Below are 13,511 nucleotides of genomic sequence, written 5' to 3' on the forward strand. Positions count from 1 at the left end.
ACAATGCTCGTTATTAACCATTTCTTTAGCGCAGGAAAGCACGCGTTTTTAAGATGCTGCGGTCAAACACGCTACCGTGCACATTGGTGCATAGCTTGCAGAATATGAAGGGCAAAAGAACACGGACGCAAAGTAGAAACAACGCAACACGCGCTTTTCAATAAATATATCAAAGAGCCCACTGTAGAAGAAAGTTTTTGCTATAGAACTGCAACTGCAGCATCGTGTGCGCAAAAGTTTTATTCACCCATAAATTGCAAAATGTTGTTTTATTGTAGCACATTACACTGCAGCTAATATACCTAAATTTACTGACACAAATAAAAAACTGATATATATTGCTTGCGATGCGAAAAAATCTGAAAAAGTGTGGCAGACGCAAAAAATGCACAAACATTAAAACATATTTACTGAGGCAATAGGCGAATATAAAATCTAAGATATACTTTTATGTGAGACTATGTCAGAAACGAACATTAAAGTTACAAAGCTGTAATACTTCAGGAAAAAATAATCACGTGCTTCGCGAAGCGCATTGGCTGCTGTGCAGTGCAGTGGCAATGTCGATGCCGTGCCATCTCGGAGGAAACTTGATCTGCTGCACTGCTGGGGGCAAGAAATCGTTCAGAACACGCCTGATAGCTCCAGAATGGCTTCGAAAGCAGCGATTGTTCTCGGCAATTGCCAGAGCGAAAGTCACCGACGAGCACCTGTCGACAGCCAGGGCTGGGCTGAGCAGTCACCTCTGTTCAAACCAAAATGAACGAATGGACGTCATCTTTATATACAAAGCCATCGCTTGCATTTAGAAAGTCAAGTGTGGACGTTGCGAAGTCGCGAGAACACCGCCGTCGCTGAGCAGGGTCCGGGCGAAACGGCGACGGCATCTTGAACGCCACGCTCGCCGTGATCGCTGCGCGTCAACAGGATTCAAGAGAAATTTAAAAATACACCATCATACGAAAGTAATGTCGTTCTGCAACGTACTGGATAGGGCTACTTATCCAGAATCTCACTGATCGCACAAACTGCTCCTTTGCGTGTCACCATCGTTCGAACTGAATGATTTGAATAGGCGCAGTAAGAAACGAGTTAAAAAAATTCCACAGTTTGGCTTACCGCGTTTATTATGATTTTACAGCACAGCACAAAAAGTATATCAACAATCGTGTTTCTGCGAGGCGTTAAACCTATTTCTACGTCGTTTAATCAACAGTCTACGAATGGCTGCTTGCAACAACAGCCACGGAAGACTGTTTGGAAAATGTGACACCACTTTTGTTATTTATTGCAACTATATCATTGTCCCATTAGCAGCGTTCGCTTGTCAGTGCCACAGCAGTGCCCGTCTTGGCGCGTAATCTGATAAATGAGTACTTAAACATAACAGCTATCGTTTGAAACACACAAAAGCACTGGAGCGTCACGTGCTCGACAAAAAAGGTGACACTTAAACATCACATCAATACTTGTGTTCAGGGGTTTTCAACCAGCGCTTTTCTAAGTTATCCTAAATTGGAGCCGCATGACGGGCGCAAGAAACATAAAAAATCACTAATATTGATTCGAGCAGAGCACTGACAAATTGTTTCAAGATATTCACTAAAATAAAAAGTGATGCCATCACCTTTATGTCCGAGGGACATATAGTCTCTGGAAGGCGCTGTTTCTGCCATGAATGGAGTTTCGCCCAATGTTCGCTAAGTCTGCAAATTCACGTTTTACCCGAAAATGCAGAGTCACACGTGCAGCATTTCATAAACCGCAAGCCCCAATATATTTCACAAAACAAAGTCGAAGCGACAGCTTTCATTGATACAGAAGGCACGCTGTAAGATCACGTACTGCAACAGCTAAACCTCCAGCTAACAAACGTCAATTTTCAGTGCACGAGTGCTACGTCAGAACGGGATGAAATGAATTTGGTTTCGTTTGGTTTATGGGGTTTAACGTCCCAAAGCGACTAAGGCTATGAGAGACGCCGTAGTGGAGGGCTCCGGAAATTTCGACCACCTGAGGTTCTTTAACGTGCACTGACATCGCACAGTACACGAGCCTCTAGAATTTCTCCTCCAAAGAAATTCTAGCCGCCGCGGCCGGAATCGACCCCGCGTCTTTCGGGTCAGCAGCCGAGCACCATAAGCACTGAGCCACCGCGGCGGCGGATGAAATGAATTTGAAGTATGTTGTTAATTCATTACACGTGCCTGCGCAGCTATGCTCAGCTTTTTCAGCGCGAAAGCACTGAGACGCTCACCAATACCTACCACAAATCAATCTTGGCTCAATCTTTCTTGTGCCGTTGCCTAGCGACAACGATGCCATGTTAAGCTAAAATCAAATAAATATCCACGACTGTGAGTCGAACCCACGGCGGCGCACATAGGTCAACTTTGCAGGCCCCTCCGCGAGAGGGCTAGGTTATCGCTGCAGCAGAAGACGCCTCGTGTTAAACTGGAACACTCCCTCGCGCTGTGCATTGCACGTCGTCTTCTTCATCAACTAAGACTACTGTCGCCGATTGTTCATTCATCCACGTGAGGGTCGTCAAACTCGGCACTCGCATCTTTACAACCTGGAACCAATCTTTGCGCGTACTAACAGGTTTAAGAACTCATTTTTTCCACGCACTGTCTCCCAATGGAATGCACTCCCAATAGAAGTTTTTTCCGCGCATGATGTAAAAGTTTTCGAAGAACGTGTACGAAAAGCTCTGGGTTGATGCTACTCTTCGCTTTTGCTGCTTCATTTCTTTTTCCTTCTTTTTTGGGGGGGTTTGCACTGCATGCTGCGCGTTTTATACCCTTTGATTGCTTATGATTGCTTGTGTTGCTTTTTTGTGATTGCTTGCTAATGGTGGCGCTGAATTGCGTTTACTTATGACCTGTATTGCCCTCCTGCTTGGCCTTCAATGACTGCAGTATGTTTTAAATAAATAAAAAAAGACGTCGCCAGACGCGCCGCCGACCCAGCAAAGCAAAAGCCATCAGCCAATTAGGCTAAACACATTCTTCCGCACGTTTACTCGGTTAAACTGCGTTATAGCCTTGCCAGTTTTTATTATTAGAGGTTAAAAATTTTGCCTGATTCGATGTGTTTTGAATCCAGAGTAATAAGGTACTCCGTAAATCAACGTCGTTATTTTATTTTATTTTTTTCACATTTCTGCCATAGAGGGTTCAGTAACGAGGAGACGGAGATGGCTTTTTTTTTTCTTTACACTCAAAAGCCGGCTTTATACCCAATGCACCACTCACCGAAACTCGAGCGTTCGTCGGGTAAGGAAGGCCCCAGGAAGCGATGGAAGCTGCTGCACACGCACAGGCGTTTCGCCACACTCTGAACTTCGGCCGTGCGCAACTGCAGCCACTCATCGGTCTTAAAAACCGTGCGAACACGTGGGTGAGGCAGGTATCCGGCAGTCAACAGGAAGTCTGCTTGCGCAGTCATAACACAGCGTCAGTTTGGTATTGCCGCTCCGCTGTTACACGGCGCCGCCCTACAAGCATGAAATCGAGCAGACCATTATTGATGCAAAGAGTCACGTGTTTATCTACCGTTCGATATATCTTGCGAGCATCGCCGACTTGTCGGCCCGAAATTACAAATGCGAACTTTTCTAGAAGCGAAGTTAGAACCGAGAGTATGTAATCAATGATGGCGCGGATGAGAATGGTTCGTTAATATTAGAGTATACTAGCAGAGACAATGAGACACCACAACCCCAAAACTCTACGATCTTGGTTCTTTTTTTAGCCTTTTGCCTTGAAAGAAGTGATGAGGCGGCTCCTGGACTTTCCTTGAACACATTAAATGATTGTGGCAAGCATTTCCAACAACACTGGCATGCTACAGGTGGCTCTTCACTATATTAACGTGCTCGCTGTTAACTCGCCAAAGCTGCTAGCTTAAGATTATGAACATGTTTCTTTTAAAAAAGCATGTATTCATTTCAATATTTTAATTTATGCTTCCGTGCTATGATTTCGTTGTGTGTGATCAATTGAGGCCCGTGCGCGCTCTTAACGCGGCATACCGCATACACTAAGCCTGCTCCCACAAGCAATTAGCTGACAAGTAGCGCTCTCTATGTTTCTGGCCGTTCTGTCTATGAGCTACTAGTACCCGCATCATGCATGTCATGCGTACACTTCAGCGAAATATTTTAATTTTTTTTTCTCCTTGATTAAAATGACGAGATGGGGTGAATGTAGAATGGAGGGTAGCTACTGACACATTACCAGTGTAGGTTTAGCGCAGACACAAGGACAGACGGAGGATATCACACAGAGAGTGTGCATTGTTGGGCGAGTTGGTCAATCATGATGACATCATCAAGCTCGCACTACAACGGTTCTTGGTCTGTCCGTGTGCCTGCTCTACACCTTTAGTAGGAATGGGTGAACGACCGTGAAGAGACGGCAGCTGAAACACAGAGCGCGTATCAAGAAATGCGTGATTTGAAATGTCTCGCTATTCGTTTTATCCCAGAAGAGCGTGTTTCTTTGAAGAGCTCTTCATATAGGTCCAGCCTAGCTGTTCGTTATCAGCCTTAAATTCGGAGGCTGGCAAAGCTTTCTTGTGATCTGAACGCTTTATCCTTGCCGCCGACGCCTGCAGGGGCAGGAGCTTAGTTCTCGCACGTCATCAGGTGCTGCAGCCGGGAACCCATGCCGCGTTTAAAACTGACGCACATTTTGGCCAGCCCACTCCCGTGAGGAATTACATACAGTAAGGGAGGTGACATCAATATTTCCGGCCTTTCACAAATGGATCTAACTTTCGACTTGCCATTTCAATCCAACCCGCGGCTTCCTTTACAGCGTATTACTTCAACGCGACAGCGATTGGGAGGATTGCATGCTTCAGCATGCTTCCTGAATCAAAATAGATAAGGATCTATTTGGCTGTGATGCTGAATGATGGCGTGCACTAATTATTTCGATTAATGAAGAGTCGAACCCGAGAAGTGTTTGAAGGTGTGCCTGCCCGGAGGAAGCAGAACTCGGGATTTAGCCTATCGCGAACGAAGCAATAACGAAACCCGTGAAGTTACTGACACAAACAATAACCTTAAACAAGCTTGTTCGCAGGCTGGATCGTTGAACTGAACTTACAGCGTCTGCCTGTGCCTCTTCATGCCCATTTTTTAGCGCTGTTTTGGTGTGTACTGACGGTTATTCACCTTGCAGTTGGGAAGCTCGAGTATTAAGGCGGAAGACTTTAATGCTTCATCGTTGTAAGCAGCAGTTGTCGAAAGAAATATCACGCTTTTCAATTGGTCGAAATGGTCGTGACGTCACAGTGCGCGAATTTCAAACGCGGCCAATTGTACCTTGGCTAGTAACCATGTAACCAATTAAAGGGATGGTATAGTGATGCTCCAAGTAAAATAAATAAATAAATAAATCCGAGTAGGAAATTGGTCAAGTTGGGGAATCGCACCAGGGTCTCCGGAGTGCGAGAAGAGCACGCTAACCACTCCGCCATGCTAGTTTGATGGTTTGGAGTGAACAAAGGCGCGTCTAGTTAATACGGTATCTTCGTTCACTCCCATCTTCCTTCGTTTCCATTACAGCGAGGTTCAGGTGTCCACCGAGATATGCCAGACAGATACATATCCTTTCCTCCAAAATCAATTTACCGACGAGCAAGGCGTAGAACCGAGCGGGCGATGGCATTCTATGGACTCCCTGGCAGCGTTGTAAGACGCTGTCGCGTTCCACTTTTAGACGGGTAGCTTAACATCTTAACCACACATCAGTGAGACAAGCAGTAACACTGCGCTTAAGGCTTTCGCCTCACCGCATTTTAGGTCAACAAATAGCCCTGCTACATTTTTTAGTTCCATTGGTAACGCACATAACTGCATGGTGAAATAAGGTGCACACCTTGCTACTGACAGTTTTGAGTTCTTTCTTAAGCATTCTCTCAGCGTCTATGTATAACGAGTAGGTAGTCCTAGCAAACGTAAAAGCTAGTTTTCTGAAAATACAGTTTCCTTATCTTTTCAGTTAGTCTCCGTCAAACCATTTAGTGTGAAGCAACCTTTTGCCGGTACATGCACTTTGTAAGCCTAAAGAAAATAAGTTCTAGTGTGGTGACTCCAAGCACAGTTTCTCAGTAGCCTTTTGACAACGTCGAAAATAGATTTCTTCGTAAGTCCGGACACGGCTGTTGGCTCAAATGCATTTCATTTAAAACAATGGTCTGCCGGCGACAACTTAACGGTTGTTCATTACACCCTGTACAAAAATAAGAAGTTAATCCTCAAACCAGCTTAATTTAACCTTCACATAGCGGCCTTAAACTAAAGCAATTTTTAAGTGAAAATAAAACGGGGCATCTAAAGGCCTTCCTGATTCTTTCCAAATCCAGAAGGTTCTGAAGAGCATACAGTTTCGAAACAGGGTTCAGCATTAGAGAAATCCACAAATTTCAATCTCGCCGCGTCGTCTGCCAGCAATAGCGCAAGTGCAAATCCCAGTAGAGAACTTTTCGCCGAACCTGCACGCGTGCATTACCGTCGTCCGTAATTGAAATGTCTCCTTGCCAGGTTTTGTTTACTTTCACCAACTCACATTCCACTTCAGAACGTCTCAAATAAGTCATTTACGAGACGCCGGAGAAGCCTTCAGCCCCTTCACCCTAACTCTTCAGCCTACCTGTAAATAAACACATATCGTCTTTAACCATCTTATTAACAACTGCGCTGTACTAAGCTTATTCTCGTCGGTCGATGTGGGCAGGGATAAATATAAACTAAACCGGGGGGGTTCCCGTCTGCGAGAACTATAACCTGAGTGTTTGTCCTACTCGACGCGCGCGAAATTGAAATTTTCTCACTTCTTGGCCTAGGCCTCACTCATGTTTTGTGAGACTGCAGCTTTAAATTCTGAGCGTCGCAAGACATTCTCATTTTGATCTTTTTTGCTGAGAATTGAGAATTTTTACCTGTACATAATTTGGCGTCTGTAATAGAGACAACTGTAAGGGTTTAGAAATCCTTCAAAACTCCTGCTACTGCTGTTATAGAGCGGAAAAGACAAGTCATACCTTCATTAACACTTCTTCTTGGGCGAGTTGGTGCATACTTGATTTGAAGAAAATAGCGCCAGAGCATGCAGACCACGAAAAGACAAGGACGAGACACAAAGCGCTATGTGTCTCGTCCTTGTCTTTTCGTGGTCTGCATGCTCTGGCGCTATTTTCTTCAAATCATACCTTCAATAAGCGTTAAAATGCCACTATACGCACACATTACCCGAGCCGTGGTTCCTCGTGCTGTACGTTACATTAAGCATGCGAGAATGCGTACAAAGAATGAACATTATCGAGAGAACAGTACCCTAAGCCCCAACATTTTTCAAGGCAGAACCATTCAGCCATTGAGGGCACTGCGATAGTTTTTTACCATTCGCGTGCACATTCTCCGCAGACGTGTTCTCCAAAGTCTACTCTAGGTTCTTTTAAACATTTTCAACAAAATGACGCCGTCGTGCATGCCGTAAGGTACTATTCCTTTTTAGCGAAACCATGCAGTATTCTGCAAAAGGAAGACTTAGGTGAAATTACTGTAAAAAAGAAATGTTTCATTTTTGAAGCGTTACCTGATGGGCCTCAAGAAGACGCAAGGTTATGTAAAATTGTTTCCCTCTTCAACTATGCGCGATCTTTCCAAGATACCACGCGTCCTGCCTGCAACGGTTAGTGCGGCCTGATCGTCGAGATACTTATTAACGTGCAGACTTCTAATGGCAGCATCACACGTAAACCCCTTGGAATAACATTTCAGTGCGGTTTTTACCCCATGCGTGTTTGCGTTCGTCAAAGCAGGTTCTCACCGCCAGCGCACAGCCAAACCGGATGCTGTAGTGCCCTTGGCCTTGCTTCCATGGCTCCTCCTTGGGAGCCTGGCGGTGAAGTGCCTCCCATTAGAAGATTACCGGAAAGATCGTGCCACGTCTTCTTCTTGGATTACAGGCCAGACAACAACAAGAGAAATGCGTGAAGTAAGGACTGTGATTTCGCTGCTCATGATGGCAGGTTTGCCGTAATACATGCCAATCAAGAAGTTATTTTAGGCGGAGAAATTCGTGACCGAATGGTGAAATACATGATTAAAGTGGCGAGAGGCCCCGTACTTCGCGATACTAGGCGTCGGTGCAGGTGTATACTTCTGCGGCAGCATGGGCGACGTAATCTTCATTGTTTATGAGAAGCGGGGAAAAAAAAACGCCCGAAAGCAAGAAACCAGACAGCGCGAAAAGGCCACGGCCGACTTTTCGTGCATACACTATGTTAGTCTGAAAGTAGACACCAGGCACCTTGTTTTCTTACGCTTCATATTCAGGCTTATCTACTCTTGTGCTTCTCTACAGCTGGTTGTCACTGCGTCAGGGTCACGGCTGCTACTTGTCAAGCAGCGCATCAAAAAATTTGGTACACAAGGGGGCGCTGACCAAGGCAAGCGAGCGAAAAATTAAAGTCGGTGGTCCCACACTGAATGCCACAAGATCAAAGGCTTTCGCGCGTGCGTATGATGAGCTGCTAGATTAAGACCGGGACTCCTCGCTCCGTACATAATCATATTCGATTCCATCCTGACAGTGTCCTGAGACAGTTTTTTAGTGACTGTGGTCTTACAAACCATTTGCATTTGTTTTCCTTTTTACGAAGACTGCATTAGGTGGCACGAATGACTGGGCTCTCTAGCAACAGACTTATACAGATGCTCGTATCCATCATCCAACTGTTCTGATGAACGCAAATCGTAATCAGGCTAGAACACTTTACTTCACGCATATCGCTCTGCCGTTCCTTCAGTGTACCTGCTCTATTTGGCGCTAAAGGTTTTAACGCGCCAGAATTAAGGAGCCCGTGTAGCAGAAAAGATGGGGTCGTCTTTGGCGTCGTCAACCAGGAGTGAAAAACCCACGAAAAAATCTCCAGAGAGGAGAGCTAGGTGGCCCACATAAGTTAAGTGACCTTGTGACGTCAGTACAAACTGCCCACCGTGGCGTGTGGCACATATATTAACGATTAGTCACCAGAGGTTTCTCGAAAAGAGCAACCTGGGCAGCATAAGCCCCACCGGTGGAAACACATGCCATCGCAGGGCTGCGGCGCACCGCTTAACCGCTGCACCACTGCGATAGGTGTGCTATGAGGACTGCCAGGTATCTATGAATTGAAGTAGAAAATTACCAATTCCGCATGCACGAACATTAGCCCATTAACGTTATCGCGCCATATACCATTAAGGCATCGCTTAAATATCCCCTCCAATTTTGCTCAGCGGAAGGAAAGGACTGCCCGAAATAAGTAAAATTTACCTTCCGGTGCAACATGGTGTCATGCCTTAAATGATGCGCGCAGTTCATTGACATTTTTTCTTGTCGAATAGAGGATAATTAAGCGAAACGAGGCAATCGCTGGCTTGCGACATACTATGAACGGCTTTCACTGAAGTAATCAGGAAAAACTTGTGTCACGCATTATGTCACTTTTTCCAAATTCAGTGGATAGAGGGAGAATATTATATACAGATGGTTTGAAAAAAACTTCCGCACAGAAAAGCTGAAATACAGAGAACAAAGCATGCGTCTGATAACTAGGTCTTTAAAAGGATGCGATTGTGTTGCATGCTTTTCCAACGATTGAAAACGTGCGTGCATCGTCTATAAGATTGCAGGGGCACCCGAGTTACCACTCCCTGCTCGCTGGCATCATTACCACAGTGCGCCAAGTCGAAGGTTCTGAAATAAAGTAGCAGGTAGCACTCGGCTGACCTGTCGGGCGCATTAACAACTCGTTTCAAAACGCACGTAATCAGTATTGACATAAACGTTTTAAAATCTACGAAGACTGCGCGTCGTACTAATGATTCATGATGCTTACCCTTGCCTACATTTCGAAACAGTTTTTCCTCTAGACGAGCCTCCATCGATTCTGCACTGGTTCTGCTGTGACACAAGACATCAATTTGCTCCTTCTTAAGGCCTGGTAAGGCAGATAGAGAAAAAGAAAAGCTTGCATAGCATGGTTTAATGTGGTTTTTTCGTGATAAGCGAAAGATAAACACTAAGCTACAGGCGTAGCATTACCCAAGCCATAAACGGCAAACACAAAAGCTGATAACTTGGCAGGGCCTGCCGACTTCCATCTTGAGAAAGTTACTTCTGTACGCTGGCACGCATGCAAGGCGGAGATAACTAAAACCGAGTGATTGCAAGAGTAGGCACAGAAGCCTCGGGTACTAGACGGGCCCCTGCAGTGCGCGCCGTGAGTGGTTATCCGCAGCTCACAAAAGCGAAGCAGTCGATGCCGCATTCCCTGCCTTAGCGACGGCTCCCGAGTAACAGCTGCCCGCTCGACGGCTCCCGTCCTCTCTCCGGTTTCGCCACGTCAATTGCGCCACGCGCCAGACGCTGGAACATACCTGGGTCCTTGTTCAAAGACCGCGGCACAGGGCGCGCCTTGCGAAAGATGTGGTGCCGCGTTAAGCCGCGTAGGTAGCATGGAAATTGCGAAAGACGAGCTTCCTTTGTAGCGAGTCTCAATCGCTGCCTACACCTCGGTATGACTGAGTTAGGACAAGGCTTCGAGATAATGCTGTCTTACTGTTCGTAGGACGCTGAAGGAGAAGGGTAGAATATTGCACTTTGCGCTTTGCCCGTATTCCGGCACTTCTGGTTGCCCAGTTAGCGATTTGTCTGGTTGACTGGCAACTAAGTAACGGTGCTAGTTTGCTATCCAGCTGTTCGACAGCTTGCGGAAAGCAGCCAGTTATCAGCCTGTCAGCCACTTCAGAAATAAATGCACACATAAGCAATTTTCAGTATAGGGTAGTGCATATCTTGGCAAAGATCACAGAGTATGTTCAAGTATGCCATCACAACTGCGGCTACCGACGGCTGTCGCTAAAAGAACTCATGAACAGGTCTAAGCTGATCTAAGAGCTCGTTGCGACTACTGTTTCTTTGCCTCTAACGACAAGCTTAAGGTTGGCGTTTAGGAATGAACCTCTTGCAGACGTCCTCATTTCCGCTAAGGAACGGGTAAACTCCTCGCTTATTAGTAAGAAGACGACTCTCTTCATCGCCAACTCTAATTTGCGAACGTATTTTTGAAGGTTATCGGGAACACTGAGATAATGATTGCCCAGAAACTATTTGGCGAGAAAAAAAAACAGCATTTCTCTACCTTCTCGCTTAGAAATGAAATAGATATTGAGATCTCGGTTGCGTTGTGATAGACATGCGACCAGGACGACGACCAGCCAGTTGAAGTGTTTGGTTTGGTTTGGTTTGGTTTATGGGGTTTAACGTCCCAAAGCGACTAAGGCTATGAGAGACGCCGTAGTGGAGGGATCCGGAAATTTCGACCACCTGGGGATCTTTAACGTGCACTGACATCGCACAGTACATGGGCCTCTAGAATTTCTCCTCCAAAGAAATTCAACCGCCGCGGCCGGGATCGAACCCGCGTCTTTCGGGTCAGCAGCCGAGCACCATAACCACTGAGCCACCGCGGCGGCTCCAGCTTAAGTGTGGAAAATTCTCCCAGATACCGTCGCAATGGAAAAATGTTTTTTTTTTTTTTTTCTAGACAGTGTCTGCGGAATATTGCATAACCATAGTGCGCGCTCAACGACGAAATTCGCTCTAAGTCATAAAACCAAGCACAGAACAACACCTTTCTTTCTATTTCTGGATATAATGCTGTCAACGAATGGCACGGACCATTATCCTCAGCTGCCTCTTGCGCCAACGATCTCGTCCAAAGTGTTGCTCATTCTTGGTTTAACAGCTTTTACGGGGCAATCCTCCCTAGCGCCTGACCCCGAGGGCCCACAGTTGCAACACCGCCTATTTCTGTCCTCATCGCCCCTTATTACAGGACACCGTGATATCTCCACCCACGGGCAGTAAGAAAAAAAAGTTGCAGGCACACTCCTGCGGTGGGCAGAAATTTACGAGCACCATCAAAGCTAGCATCCGACATTTCAGCCTAGCAGGACCCAGCGCTCACGTCGCCGCCTTCTTAACTGTCAACGATCTTCTCAGCCGGAGGAGTTGTATGTTCTGCGATAATAGCCAAGCGAATTCGAAATTTTATAATGTGTTCATTCGACCGCATGACTGCTGGACGAGCGATAAAAAAGCAAGATAGGTCGTTGATAGAATTGGCGACGGGACAGCCGTATCTTGTTTTTAAAGGAAAATCACGCGCGTCAGACTGGTCGATGGCACTTTAAGGAAAGAGGTTTCAGGGGTGCTACGTTATTTAGTCCAAGTAGATCCGTACATTTGATTATGTATCTGCTTAGAACCGCGTAAATTATTCTCTTTACTGCATATTTCAGTATCCCGATTTCCGCCATATCGCGAAGAAGGGCACTGGCCGGAGTAAAAAACAAAAAACGAAACTTTTCGACATGGTTTTCTGCGTTAATTTTAAGCTTTAAAGACAAAGAAGCGAGGAATGGACAACACACTATCGTTTGTGGTGTCTTCTCTTCCTTCGTGCTGGCGGTTTAGCGCTGGTACTACGTCTTCTCTACTTGTGTTTGGCGCATCATAGCCTCAGTTGCTTTTGCGCCATTAAGATCAATATAACTAACTATGTCTTCTCTACAAACATCGTTTCTTCTTGGTTTGGCATGAGTAATCAAAGAACTAGTACTTTCACTGAAGCTGGAAATTTCATTCCACTACGTTCTCCGTTTTTCTTTCCATCTAAGATAAAAAATCAAGTTTTCATCTGAAGGATGACCGACGACTGCTTACCTTGTCGTATATCACATTATGTCTCCCATTTTTACTTCTTTCCAAAGTCAAGGCTGTCATCAGTAATGCACAGCTGATTTCATTTTCAAACAAGCAAGCTTTTGAGGCAAATACCTCGAAGCAGACATTAAAAGCTCGGTAATTACATGATGAAATTGAGAAGGCGGGCCTATCTGATTCTCGCCGACGTGCGATCAAAACACGCGTTTCCACCATTTCTTCGAATAAAGTAACATGTTAATTATTCTCATTCGAGCCTAGTTGAGTATCCGAACACAACGCCGACCCTTTTAGTCCGTTGATTCGCGCCCGATCTTCATGCGTTATTTCATGTATATGTTTGTTTCTACCGATGGTTCGTTCTCTGATAGATGACGTCGTTGAGACCCAGTTGAGGCTGCGTCATTAGCAGTTCAGTTGGCCGCTGGCGTCCAATGGGTTTCACTGTGTTGTGTCCTCACCTGCATATCTTAGCTAAGCTCCTGGTTCAAGATTTACTGTGTTGAATTTTCAATAGCGCGTGGGCAGCTTAGGGAAAAGATTCCGATGGCACAAAGGTGGTAAGCCGGACACCCATTTTTCAAGCATTTCACGCCCCCCTCTCACCCCGTCCAAAAAAGAAGTGTGTGTGCGTGTGTGTGTCCGTGTGTGTGAGTGTGTGTGTGTGTGTGCGCGTGTGTGCGTGTGTGTTAGTGTGTGTGTGTGTACGTGTGTGTGTGT

General features: G+C 45.8%; 1 protein-coding gene across 4 annotated transcripts in view; it reads right to left on the minus strand.

Annotated features, from left to right (window-relative positions):
* LOC149339884 (protein turtle homolog B-like) overlaps positions 1-13,511 on the minus strand; it is an 843,694-nt gene that overhangs the window by 542,167 nt on the left and 288,016 nt on the right. Inside the window, exon 1 of one of the 4 annotated variants that reach the window (XM_089548572.1) lies at positions 3,258-3,278. The exons of the other annotated variants lie outside the window; for them this stretch is intronic. The gene's annotated coding sequence lies outside the window, so the exon portion shown is untranslated. Of the gene's footprint in view, positions 1-3,257; positions 3,279-13,511 lie in introns of those variants that run through there. 4 annotated transcript variants of the gene reach the window in all.

This window comes from Amblyomma mixtum, chromosome 6 (genome assembly GCF_055824585.1).
Source record: "Amblyomma mixtum isolate Tamu chromosome 6, ASM5582458v1, whole genome shotgun sequence".
NCBI classification, from domain to species: domain Eukaryota; kingdom Metazoa; phylum Arthropoda; class Arachnida; order Ixodida; family Ixodidae; genus Amblyomma; species Amblyomma mixtum.